Consider the following 14468-nt stretch of genomic DNA (forward strand, 5'->3'; position numbering starts at 1 on the left):
ATATCAGACAGTATAGAAAAAGGAAAAAAAAAAACCACCGTCTGAAAGAGAAATGGATAAGGAGGAGTAGAGAATGGGAGCCTGGTTATAGGGAGGGATGGCTCAGGTTCTGAGAGAAATGTCACCATAAAAATAAAAACGTGACGAAACAGGGAAGACTTGACTGCAAAGTCTGCAGAGCAGACCGAGACAGGGGGTCCAGGCGACTGGCAACAGGTAGAACATAGCCTAACCCAGATAATGGGCTGTATGTGTACGAGTGTGTGTGCCCTGGGAGAAAGGGGACTCTCAGAGTGACATGAAAGTTCAACTTAAGAGACAGTAACTTGTCTTCTCACTTCACAACACAATACTCAGCTTCTGTGGTGCCGTGAGAATCAAGAGCTGCTTACAACAGAGGTTGAGGACTCTGGTTCTAGAATCACATGACTTTGCTGCACACCCCACTTCTACCATCAACTATCTCTGTGACCTTGGCCAAGCTATTTATCCTCTTGTTCCTCAGTTTCTTCATCTGTAAAATGGACATAATAAAAATATCTACCTTTAAACAGGGTCATGAACATTAAGCCTAGAGAGTGCCTGGGACTTGGTATGCTCTTGCTACTGGTTAGCTGGGAGCTCAGACAGTAAAGAATTTTCCTGCAATTTGGGAAACTTGGGTTCAATCCCTGGGCTGGAAAGATCCCCTGCAGAAGGGAAAGGCTACCCACTCCAATATTCTTGCTTGGAGAATCCCATGGACACTGGAACCTGGCGGACTACAGTCCATGGGGTTGCAAAGAGGTACAACTGAGCAACTTTCACTTTTCACTGGTTAGCTAGTGGTATTGTTATGCCAAAGATCTGAGACCACCAACAACTGCATGGGGATTTCAGCATAATGAAGGCCAGCAGTGAGAAATCAGAACTGATTTGAGAGTCCACATGTAACCCTAATCAAACTCAAGTTCCCACATGGCCAAGTCTGGAGCACTGTAGAATTTGGTTGCTCAGCCCAGCAACCAAAAGTATGTTAGTCTGTTTTGTTTGTTTCTTTTTAATATTTTGGGCACCATTAAAGAGGTATCATGACCCGTTTGCCTTACATGTCAACTCTCCTCCTTTCCTTATCAGCAATTTCTCACTCCCAATTCTCCCCTCAAAACCTCCAACCTCCACTACCACGCGTGCCTCACAAGGCCTCCCTCTCTCACAGAACTCTCTTCTCTCTTGTCTCTGACAAGTCCATTGAGGTCTTTTTGGACAAAACCCCACCATCTCTTCTCTGGGTCTTTATCCAGGGATTAGCACATACTGCATTTGAGTCTGAGACAGGGAGACAGGAAATAATACTAAATGGGTAATGCCAGAAACCATTCCCACAAAATGAAGGATGGGAAAAACACTATGGCTAGTCATTTGGTCTCTGCTTTTCATGCAAGGGTGCTTTTCCTTTGTTAATATGGTCATTTGACAGATATTCATTTGTGCTGGGCACAATTCTTGTCTTGGGCATAGGAGGATGGTAATATGTGGTCTCTGCTCTTAGGAGTTCACTGTCATCTCCTCTTACCTCAGCCACTTGCCAGCACAGGGGATGCCCCAGGTTGCCCAGCACCTGAGCCAGAAGCAGATGCTTAGCCCCCAGAAAGTCCTCCTAAATATCCCTGGTGAGGTATGGGGTTCCAGCCTGATGACTATTGCCAGCCTTTCCACAACACTCTCTCAGGAAATGAAGACGCAGAGTTGACAGTGGCCTTGGCAGAGCCAGAGAGAGATCCCAACACATTTATCACCAGCCGGAGAGCTGCTGTTCAGCCTCACTGACCTGTAAAATCCACACTAAACTCAGATCTGGCTCTTCAGCTTCTGAATTTGATTTAGACCTGAGTAAAGGCCCCTAAGGCTTGATGCTGACAAATCACCATTAAATCGGGACTGATCTGCTTAACGTGGATGTCTGAAGGATGCTAGTGGGAAGAACCAGACTTGTCTCATCTACTAGGCACAAGGGACCACAAGCTTCCCCAAATCCCCCCTCAACTGGCACTGTTCCCTCGTAACGCTCTTCACATTTTAAATTATCAAAACAAAATCTGCCTCTTATGATGGAGTAATGGGTTCCAGTTCCAGGAGGGCAGGGACCATATCCGACCATATCCAACCCATTCATCACAGTATTCTTTCACATATCAAGCTGACCTTTCCCAAGGACACCTGAGTCCTTGCTCCTCCCATCAAATTTTTATATCCCTGTGGGTCTGCATGCTTCTGGGAGATAGCTACATCCATGTTAAATTGCTTTGATAAAGTTGATTGTGAGCCTTAGATTGCTCAGCTTTTCTGGAAGTTATGTGAAGGTTTTGAACTGAAATCTGTCTTAGCACTAACCTAATCCTCAGGAGGACCAGCTTCTACTTCTTCAGGGTCACCCTAAAATATTTGGAATCCTTATATCTTAGAGGAATGATTCCTAACTGTTCAAAGGGAAGAGGTGGCACAGACCCTTTTAAGAACATGACGGAAGCTCTAGACTCCTCTATCTGGGAGAAAACACCTTTGCACAAAATGTTAAATATAATGTCAGGAACGTTGTAGACACCTCTCAAAACTTCATTTTGAGATTAGGTTAAAACCCAGGAATGAGAACACCAGAACTGGGAGAAATCTTAGAAATTATCTAGCTGAGCTGGTCCACTGAACAATAATGTTAACAACAACAATGATCATGATTATAAAGTCTATCATCTATCAAGTATAGTACTTACTATGTACTAGGCATTCTGCTGAGACTTTATATACATCGTGTCTTAAAGTGCTTACAATAATCCATCCTGCTAGGTATTATTTCATCCCCACATCTTAAATGAGGCACCTGAGTCTCCTGGAGTCTAAGCCACTTGCCTGTGGATAGGGAATAACTGAGTGGCAGAAAGCCCACTGACTCCTAGATCCAGGCTCAAAACCACGGTGTATTAGTACCTGCCATTCATAGCTCTTGTTGTCACCCCTGGTGACAAGTAATAGGAACCCGCTGAAGCTAGCTTAAGCACAAAGGGGGGTTGTTGTAAGGAAGGATATCAAGTGTCTTACAGAATCCATAAGCAAGGTATTAGCTGGACTGCAGGATTCACCTGGAACTAGACATGGGTTTACTATCAGTTCAGTTCAGTTCAGTCGCTCAGTCGTGTCTGACTCTTTGCGACCCCATGAATTGCAGCACGCCAGGTCTCCCTGTCCATCACCAACTCCCAGAGTTCACTCAAACTCATGCCCGTTAAGTCAGTGATGCCATCCAGCCATCTCATCCTCTGTCGTCCCCTTTTCCTCCTGCCCCCAATCCCTCCCAGCATCAGTCTTCTCCAATGAGTCAACTCTTTGCATGAGGTGGCCAAAGTACTGGAGTTTCAGCTTTAGCATCATTCCTTCCAAAGAACACTGATCTCCTTTAGGATGGACTGGTTGGATCTCCTTGCAGTCCATGGGACTCTCAAGAGTCTTCTCCAACACCACATTTCAAAAGATAACCACAAGCATTAATATAGTAGTTATCTCAAGTGAGAGAGCGATATAAAGTGGAGTGGGGCAAACAGAACTTATGAAATAAAGGCAATGTTCTCTTAAACAAAAAAAAGCATCAATTCTTCAGCACTCTGCTTTCTTCACAGTCCAACTCTCACATCCATACATGACTATTGGAAAAACCATAGCCTTGACTAGATGGACCTTTGTTGGCAAAGTAATGTCTCTGCTTTTGAATATGCTCTCTAGGTTGGTCATAACTTTCCCTCCAAGGAGTAAGCGTCTTTTAATTTCATGGCTGCAGTCACCATCTGCAGTGGTTTTGGAGCCCCCCAAAAATAAAGTCTGACACTGTTTCCACTGTTTCCCCAACTATTTCCCATGAAGTGATGGGACCAGATGCCATGATCTTCGTTTTCTGAATGTTGAGCTTTAGCCAACTTTTTCAGTCTCCTCTTTCACTTTCATCATGAGGCTTTTTAGTTCCTCTTCACTTTCTGCCATAAGGGTGGTGTCATCTGCATATCTGAGGTTACTGATATTTCTCCCAGCAATCTTGATTCCAGCTTGTGCTTCTTCCAGCCCAGCGTTTCTCATGATGTACTCTGCATAGAAGTTAAATAAGCAGGGTGACAATATATAGCCTTGATGTACTCCTTTTCCTATTTGGAACCAATCTGTTGTTCCACGTCCAGTTCTAACTGTTGCTTCCTGACCTGCATATAGGTTTCTCAAGAGGCAGGTCAGGTGGTCTGGTATTCCCATCTCTCTCAGAATTTTCCAGTTTATTGTGATCCACACAGTCAAAGGCTTTGGCTTAGTCAATAAATCAGAAATAGATGTTTTTCTGGAACTCTCTTGCTTTTTCCATGATCCAGCGGATGTTGGCAATTTGATCTCTGGTTCCTCTACCTTTCTAAAACCAGCTTGAACATCTGGAAGTTCACGGTTCACATATTGCTGAAGCCTGGCTTGGAGAATGTTGAGCATTACTTTACCAGCATGTGAGAAAATCCCATGGACTGAGGAGCCTGGTGGGCTACAATCCATGGGGTCGCAAAGAGTCGGACGCGACTGAGTGACTTCATTTCATATTATTATATTGAACAATTAACTGGTTTACTATAGGAACTGAAAAAAGCAATCCATCTATTATGGAAAGAATTATTCATATAATGAAGCCCTAATCACCAATGTAACTGTATTTGCACCTAAAATAAAGTGATAAAGGTTGAAAGAAGTCATAAAGATTGAATCCTAATCCAATAGGGCCAATGCCCCTATATAACAGGAAGAGACACAGCAAGAAGGCAATCCTCTGCAAGCCAAGAAGAGTCCCCTCACCAGGAACCAAAGCTTGCCAGAACCTTGATCTTGGACTTTCCACCTCAAGAACTGAGAAAATAAATGTCTATTGTTTAAGCCACCCAGTGTATGTTATTTGGGGCTTCCTTGCTGAGCTTAGTCGCTCAGTTGTATCTGACTCTTGGCGACACCAGGGACTAAAGCCTGCCAGGCTCCTCTAGCCATGGGGATTCCAGGCAAGAATACTGGAGTGGGTTGCATGCCCTCCTCCAAGAGATCTTCCCAACCCGGGGATCGAATCCAGGTCTCCCACATGACAGGCAGATTCTTTACCATGTGAGCCACCAGGAAAGCCCAAGAATACTGTAGTGAGTAGCCTATCCCTTCTCCAGGGGATCTTCCCAACCCAGGGATCAAACCAGGGTCTCCCACATTACAGGCAGATTCTTTACCAGCTGAGCTACCAGGGAAGCCCTTGGGCTTCCTTAGTGATTTTTCAACACTGCACACTTTTACAGTCCAAACTAAACACATGTATGGGCTATTTCTAGACCGAGGGCAGCCCGCTTGTGGGCTGTGTTTACAAAGCCCTATAGAACCAGTAGGAGGGAGGGAGGGGAGCAGAAAGAGAACTTCCTATGGACTCAACAGACCCAAGTTCAAATCCTGGGTCCAACGCTCACTGTGCTACTTACCAGGTTACTTAACCTCACTGATCACGGTGAGCTAATCTCTTAAACCTATTGTTTCCAACATTTTGCCAATACAAACAATGGTGTTATAAATCATGCTGTACATGCCATTTTGTATTTTACTAGTCTGCCTGGAGGATAAATTCCTAAAGCAGAGATTGCCAAATGTCACAGGTTATATTCTCTGGAACAGATGCTGAGATGGAGTTCGGGTTGAAAAATGTTTATTAGAAACATATGTCAACATGAAACCTTGTACGTAAATGTTCATAGCCACGTTATCCATAACAGCCAAAAAAGTGGAAACAACTCAAATGTCCATCAGCTAATGAACGGATGGATGAGAAGTGTCATATCCATACAGTAGAATAGTATTTGACAATAAAAGGGATGAACTAGAGGCATGCTGCAGCACAGATGAACCATGCAAACAGCATGCTAAGTAGAATGAGCCAGACCCCAAAGACCATGTATTAGATGACGTCATTCATCTGAAATGCCCAGAACAGGCGAGTCTTTAGAGATGAAAAGTGTATCAGTGCTTGCTTGGGGCTGGAAGTTCTGGGGGAAATGAGGAACAAAAGCCAAAGAGTACAGAGTTTCTTTTCAGGGTGATAAAATTCACAGTTATGAATATACTCAAAACTTGACCTCTGAAAGTTAAATGTCCACTTGAAATGGGTGAATAGTATTTCAATAAAGTTGTCCCCTGGCTTCCCTGGTGGCTCAGATGGTAAAGAATCTGCCTGCAATGTGGGAGACCTGGGTTCGATCCCTGGGTTAGGAAGATCACCTGGAGGAAGGCGTGGCAACCCACTTCACTATTCTTGCCTGGAAAATCCCCAGGGACAGGGGAGCCTGGTGGGCTACAGTCAATGGAGTTGCAAAGAGTCAGACATGACTGAGTGACTAAGCACACACACACAAAGTTGTCTCCAGTATGTGGAAGGGAGGGGAAAGGAAAGAGAATTGGGCAGACAAAAGTGTAAACCGTAGTGCAGGTCCAGGGCAGTCAGCCAAGCAAGCAGAGACCGGCTGAGCCAAGACATCCACACCTTTCCAGCCATCTCATTCAGCCAGGCTGTTGACTGCTCCAGAAGGCACGGCCTTGGCTGGGTGAGGTTGCTCTCGGCAGCTGAAAGCTGGAAGCCACCTGCTGACCACGTTTCCCACAGCAGAGCAGGAAACCCTGCCCTGAAGCGGGGATCTGGGAAGCCCATCTCCAGGTCTACCTCACCAACTTGAAAGGCAAGTTTAATTAATCTTGATAGATATGGCCACACTACATGATTGTCACTGTTAACACTGTCATCCAATAATTCCCCCACCACTGGAAATATTTTTATATCTGGCAGGTGGGATCCTATTGGACAACAGCAAGGGATACCTTTTAGAAGTCCACTCCAAGGAATATTCAAACTGCCATATGAGAGATTTTTCATTTTCTCCTGTGATGACTGGTTCTGTTGTTTTCCAAAGAGAGCTGACATGATGTAAAGCTATGTTTTAGAATACTCATTCTAGCGACAGTGTGCAAGATGGATTGGAAGGGGAGACTCAGAAGACAGGGAGACTAATTAGTTGATTATTGAAACCACCCAGCCATGAGGTGGGGTGGGTGGGTGGGCGAGTGGGTGGTTGCCATAGAAAGGGAAGGAAGGTATAAAAGGAAGAAGTTTTAGCACAGCTGGAGAATGAATGGAACTGGGTGGAAGAGAGAAAGTAACTCCTTTAAGTTCAAGTTCAGGGGCACTGAATGGATGCCTTGGCCCTATCCCACCATACTAACCTCCTAAAAATCTTCCCCATCCACCCATTTCCATCTCTTCTATGACCACCACCATCTCTTGCTTGGACAGCTCTACAACTTTCTAACCTATCTCAGAACTTTTATTCTGACTTGCTGCAATCTACTTCTGGAATATTCCCTATTCCCCTATAACCAGAGGGACCTTCTTAAAACTTAAATCACGTCCTGTTACCCCCAGATGCAAACTCTACCAATTGCACCTCATTGTCCTTCAGATAAAGCACTGTCTAAAGGACCCTTATTGATTGCCTCTGCCCGCCTCCTCAACCCCATTGTTACCAGTCCCCACTCCTCACGTTGCTGAACTTCCTAGAGGTCTCTGAAAGTTCCATGTTCCCCTTTGCCTTTGAGTCTTCACACACACTGTTCTTCTGTATTAGATATTCCATAATCTCTAGCCTATTCCTACTCAAACTATAGGTGTCCAGTTAGATGTTGCCTATTCCAGGAAGCTTTCCCTGACCACCATACCTTAAGGATGGATGAGTTTACTGTAGTAGATTATTGGCAAAGATAGCATCAACAATCTCCCCATCTCTGTTTGCACCTACTCTGCCTTCCTCGTCACAGAGTGGACTCTGTTCCCCCACTCCTTGAATCAGGCTGGAGGTTGACCAGCTTTAACCAATAGAAGGTATCAGAAGTGACATTCTGGGATGTCAGATCCCAAACCTTAAGAGACTACAAATCCTCTTCTGTTTCCAATCAGGGGAAACATAGCCCCTGAGTAAAGAAGTCCAGGAGAGAGAACTACCGCATGGAGGAGAAGTAAGGTCCTAAACTATGTGAGAACCAACATCATGAGAAGAAAGCAGCCCAGCCATATGAACAAGCCCCAGGAGAGTCAAGTCATCCCCATAAGGTGTCAGACACGTGACTGCGGTCATCTCAACTCCTGTCCAAGCCCAGATGCCCCAGCCAATACTATGTGGGAAAGAAACAAGCCAGCCTACTAAATCCTTAACCCATAGAATTGTGAATAATAAAATATTTACTTTAAGCTATTGCATTTTGGAATGCTTTGATATATAGAAATGGATAATTGATAAAATGCCCCTCCCCTTAGTTTCTGCAGAACCTCCTGATGCCTTCTATCACAGCATCTATTTCATTTTCTATGGTTACTTGTTTAATCGCTTCTATCCTCCCATCCAGGCTTCTATGGTGTATCAGTGGCAAAGTATCTGCCTGCCAAAGCAGGAGACACAAGAGAGAAGGGTTTGATCCCCATGTCAGGAAGGTCCCTTGGAGAAGGAAATGGCAACCCACTCCAGTATTCTTGCCTGGGAAATCCCATGGACAGAGGAGCCGTCTGGTTCTAGTCCATGGGGTCACAAAGAGCCAGACATGACTGAGTGACTGAACAACAATCATCCTGTCCACGCACACATTAGGACCCTGAGGAAATGCACTAAACTATGTTTTGTTCAACACTGTCTCTCCAGGACCTGGCAAGTGGTAGATGCTCATTAAATATGTTAATAACTCAATCAATCAAGATAAGGACACTCTAAGTACCACTTCCCTTAATAAAACCAAGCCATCTCTCCAGGTTGCCAGGGAAGGGTGAATTTCCACTTGGCAAGAATGACCAGACCTCATTACCATACTCTTTTTCCTCTCCTCTCCCCCAAATTTACCCAACCACTGGCTCTTTGGAGAATTTGGATGTTTTTATGAAAGGACTTATGGGTGCCCGTATCTTTTTTTTAACTTTAATTGGAGGCTAATTACTTTACAATATTGTGGTGGTTTTTGCCATACATTGACATGAATCAGCCATGGGTGTACATGTGTTCCCCATCCTGAGCCCCTCTCCCACCTCCCTCCCCATCCCATCCCTCTGGGTCATCCCAGTGCACCAGCCCTGAGCACCCTGTCTCATGCATTGAACCTGCGCTGGCGGTCTGTTTCACATATGATAATATACATGTTTTAGTGCTATTCTCTCAAATCATCCAACCCTCACCTTCTCCCACAGAATCCAAAAGACTGTTCTATACATCTGTGTCTCTTTTGCTGTCTCACATATAGGGTTATCATTACCATCTTTCTAAATTCCATATATATGCATTAGTAAACTGTATTGGTGTTTTTCTTTCTGGCTTACTTCACTCTGTATAATAGGCTCCAGTTTCATCCACCTCTTTAGAACTGATTCAAAAGTGTTCTTTTTAATGGCTGAGTAATATTCCATTGTTTATATGTACCACAGCTTTCTTTTTTAAAAAAAATTAGAGTAAACTCACAACCATAGGATCCTTAAGTGTAAGGATTATACACATTATCCTTTCATTTCTGCCCCTCAAAACCTAGCACATTTTTTGGCTTACATTCAAAATCAAGTAATTTGTGTAAGAGATAGAAAGAGAGGAAACAAAATGGACTGGCTAGAAAGGGAGAAAAGTAATGGCTGTCAGTGCCAATGGTGCAGTCTTGGGCAAATTACTTAACATTTCAAACATCATTACTCTCCTTATCTATAAAATGGGCATAATGATTTTCTGATAGCTAACATTTAGTGAATAACCTACTATCTGCTAAGCATAAGTCCAAATGCAATATCTCACTTAATCCTTAAGTAACTACTATTTGCTATTCACATTTATTCTTTTTTGCCTATTTTTATGACCAAAACTCTAATTTTGTTTTGTTTTGAGTTTTTCAGTGGGTGCAAATACACACATATACTTCACAGATGAGGAAACTGAAGCAAAACATAATTAAATAACCTGTCCAGGATCACACAGCTTCTAGGTAGTTGAGTCAGGATTCAACCCCAGGACACACAGTGCTTATAAAGACTAAATACGATGATGGATGTAAGATGCCTAGCCCAAGGCTTAGTATATATGGATCATTCTTAGGAATAAGGGAGGGAGAGAAGGAAACAGGATATCAGACCTAGTCTCTACTTTCTTGTGTTTGTCTCCCCTTTCCAGGTACATGGAGTCAGGTTAACCACTAGCTAATGATAACTGTTTTATTCACTGTTTTTTAAATAATACAATGACTACCATGAACTCATTGCCCAAATTAAGAACCTAAATGTTTTTCTAATGTTTATTTTATTTTTATTATTTATTTGGCTGCACCAGGTCTTAGTTGCAGCAAACAGGATTTTCAATCTTCCTTGCTTCATTGGGAGGATGGAGTCTTAGCCACTAGACTGCCAGGGAAGTCCCAAGAACCTAAATGTTAGCAATAATTTTGTCTACACATCCCATCTTCTGTGTTTCTCTTAAAGGTAACCATGATCCTAAACACTGGATCCAACATCCCACTGATTTTTTTCTTTAGTGTTTTCACATATATGTGCCTAATGATAAATTATTTCACTCTGTTTGTCTTTAACTTTCTAACCTCTAGGTCTTTCAGTTATAGGCTCTTCCTCTGTTGCAGTTGAATTTTATAGTTTCACTCAGGCTGCCACGTTTGGTTGTATGGGCTCTTCGGTGCACAAGGGTTCCCAGCCAAGGACGCCAAAGTGGGGGCCAGGGGGGTTGAAATCCACCCTGCAGCTCCTCTGATCTACTTCTTATCAGCACAAAGATGCCAGTCTCCCACCGGGTCCTGTACAATGAGGCAGCATCCACTGTTGGCAGGGGACAGAGACGGGTAGGATGGCTTTCTCTAATTTGCACAAAGGTGTCATAAAGGCTAACGGGGGCTTTGAGTTCGCCTACCCTGAATCACCAGCAATCCCTGTCAGACCCTCCACATTCAAGGTCAAGATCGAGCCTACTGGGATTACAGATGGGAAATGACCCACATTGACAGCCTCTGGAGACAGCCTGCATCGTGAGATTCACTGTTCCTGCTGGAAGCTCGCTGGCCTCTCTCCATCTGTCCATCTCTGACACCCCCAGGAGGGATTTCCTAATTGTGTTCCAGGGGATTTAAGATTTATGTCAAGGGGCCTCAATTTATTGAATTAATGCTGCTGAGCAGAACTGTAGCTGTTAAACAGTGTGGAGATCTGGATTTTACAGCAATGTAACTAATAAGGCTATTAACACAAACGGGGCTTGCCACTGGCATTTATAACACCATAAATCTCTCTTACCCCTGGAAGTATTTATAGGGTGGCATGTCCTCAGAGTCCACTGCCTTTTCCGTGCTCTGCTCGCCAGGCTCGGTCAGGAGGATGTCTGCCCAGTAAGGGGACTAGTCAGGAGGAAGGAGGGAGAGACCTGAAGCTGGGCTGATTCTTGGCTCCCATCCCTCCATCAGTTGGAAAGGCTGGCCACTGCCACGGGCAGATGCAGTAGATCTTTTCAATGATTATTTACATGCTTATTTTCCATTTATGGAGCACTTACCATGTTACAAGCCCTTTGAACACTGAGTGACTATGACTTCCCCAGAACCTTCTCAGGAGTGAAGCCTATATGTCCTCTCACTGAACTTAATTTCTATCTTGAGCCCCCCCGAAACTCTCTGAAGCAGAACATTTAATCTTGTCACTTAGAGCTAAACGCAATCATTTTGGTGATTTTTATTTTTCTCCTTGATTTCAGCTTAAACCAAGACAGATTTTGTATTTTCTCCCTCCCTTCCTCTTAGTGGAAACGATGCCAACCCCCAGGGGTGTGCCATGTGGAGAGGAGTGGCCAGCTCTTTGTTTTTGCCTTAATGTTTATTTATTTGGTTGTGCTTGGTCTTCGTCATGGCACGCAGGATCTTTGATCTTCCTTGCAGCATGCAAGGATCTTTTAGTTGCGGTAGATGAACTCCTAGTTGTGGCATGTGGGATCTTGCTCCCAGATCAGGGATCAAACCCAGGCCCCCTGCATTGGGAGTGCAGAGTCTTAGCCACTGAACCACCAGGGAAATCCCTGGTCGGGTCTTTATTTTCATCTGTTCATGTTCTCTACTGATACCCACTGAGATGAACCCCCCAGCTCACTGCCAGCCTCCATGCTGACTGACTTCAAGGATGGGATGTGCCTCATGTGGTCAGCATGTCCTTCACTATGGTGCTGGCACTCCAGCCAAAGTCAACCTTGCAGAACCGCTGTCTCATCCTCTCCCTCCCCTCCTCCTGAACTCCAAGTCCCATTTAAGGGCCAGGAACTGTGACGCTCCAGGAACACTGGAAAGACAGTCTGTCCTTCACATGCCTGGCTAGACCCCCCACCACGTGCGGTATCTCCAGCTAGTACACTACAGTGCCACAGTGGCGCTGCGGACATCTCCACGAAGCCTGTCACCTCCCTGAGCGTTCTTGCTTTCCTCCTTTCTCTTCTCTCTCTCTCTCTTTTTTTTTTCAGTGCCTGGGCTTTCTCTAGTCACAGCACTCAGGCTTCTCTTGTGGACCATGGGCTCTAAAGTACACAAGCTCAGTAGTTTCAGCTCGGGGGCTTAGTTGCCCCACGGCATGTGGGATTTTAGTTTCCCAACTAGGGATCAAACTTGAGTCCTCCATGCACTGGAAGGCAGCTTCTTAACCACTGGACCACCAGGGAAGCCCCTCTTTCTTTTCTAAAACATCTTATTGAGCCCTTCTTGGGCACCATTCTCAGGATTACAAGGTGTGCTTCATTTACTCCCACTAATAGCTCTACGAGGTAAGATCTGTTTTTAATTCCCTCAATCCTAAATGTAGAAACTGAGGTCCAGAGCTTAGTTCTCCTGTGTAAGGTCACATGGCCATTAAGAGGGGGAACTAGAGCTAGACTCCCCAGGGCAATGAGACACTCATAGAATCCAAAACTAAAAGTGGGGTCCTGCTCCCTAAAACCTCTCCAGAACTTTGCCCCAGAGAGGTGCTGTCCAGGGTCCCATGTGCATACGAGGGTTTAACTCCCCTTGCTTCCTCCAGTCTGGAGTTAAAGGAGTTTGGAAAATAAATGGTTTCTAAAGGAAATCTTCCTAAGCTCTCCCAAATACCTCAGCCTTTGGACTTCCAAAGCTACAGATGTCACTGGAATCCTTTTTTTTTCTTCCTTCCCTTAGGGCAGTGGAGGCTGAACTTGAATATTTCAGGGAACAAAGAAGCCAACAAAGGTGGGAGCCTCATGCCTCGTCCATAGTCACATGATCACATTCAACCTCATAGAAGTCCCCTTGAGAAATATGCAGTCCTCCCCTTTGTACAGGGGAATAAAGATTGAGGAAAAATCAAGGGCTTCTTCAGAGATATGAAACTCACAAGTTGGGAAAGGAGAATTTGGACCCAGGTCTGTCTGAGTTTCTATGGGATCACTAATCTCTCTCTTGGGAGTAGAAACTTGGTCTTGCTTGGTTTTTCTGCCCAGCCTAATGATGAAGAAACTGGTCTGAGTAGACAGCTGTCCTCTGGGAGCCAGGCCAGGCAGGAGGAAGTGCGTCACAGAGGAATCTCAGCTATGGACCCTTGCCAGGAAGCTTCTGTTGAAGTGGAATTCTGGAGATCCACTCTTCTGATGTTTTCTGGCTTATCCCCTTTCTGCTTCTTCCTTCTTTGGCTCCCATTTCTTATATTAAAAATATTTGTGAATCCCTACTGTGTGTTGGGCTTCCCTGGTAGCTCAGTTGGTAAAGAATCTGCCTGCAATGCAGGAGACCCTGGTTCGATTCCTGGGTTGGAAAGATCCCCTGGTGAAGGGATAGGCTACCCACTCCAGTATTCTTGATCTTCCCTCATGGCTCAAGCGGTAAAGAACCCGCCTGCAATGTGCGAGACCTGGTTTCAATCCATGGGTTGGAAAATCCTCTGGAGGAGGGCATGGCAACCCACTCCAGTATTCTTGCCTGGGGAATCCCCATGGACAGACGAGCCTGGTGGGCCACAGTCCATGGGGTCGCAAGGAATCGGACAAGACTGAGCAGCTTTCATTCTCACTGTGTGCTAGGCTCTATTTTAGAAACTGGGGAGACAGCAGAGAGCAGATCAGACTCCTTCTCTTGCCTCAAGATCTTAAGAGCCTCAGGTTGACCAGAAAGACTATTGGTTCCCCTGGAGGGCAGGGTCCTCGCACAGGGTCAGTTGTTAGTGAATAGATCAAGGATTTTCAGTTTCCATCAACTATATAACTTAGAAATACAAGGTGAAGGGACATCCCTGGTGGTCCAGTGGTTAAGAATTCATTTTCCAAAGCAGGAGGTACAGGTCTGATCCCTGGTCAGAGAGCCAAGATCCTGCCACGCAGCCAAAAATACAAAACATTTTTAAA

At 44.8% G+C, this 14468-nt stretch overlaps 1 protein-coding gene across 1 annotated transcript in view; it reads right to left on the reverse strand.

Moving 5' to 3' along the window:
• SUDS3 (SDS3 homolog, SIN3A corepressor complex component) overlaps positions 1–14468 on the reverse strand; it is a 332239-nt gene that overhangs the window by 43265 nt on the left and 274506 nt on the right. The window lies entirely within an intron of this gene.

Source organism: Ovis canadensis, chromosome 17 (genome assembly GCF_042477335.2).
Source record: "Ovis canadensis isolate MfBH-ARS-UI-01 breed Bighorn chromosome 17, ARS-UI_OviCan_v2, whole genome shotgun sequence".
Classification (NCBI taxonomy): domain Eukaryota; kingdom Metazoa; phylum Chordata; class Mammalia; order Artiodactyla; family Bovidae; genus Ovis; species Ovis canadensis.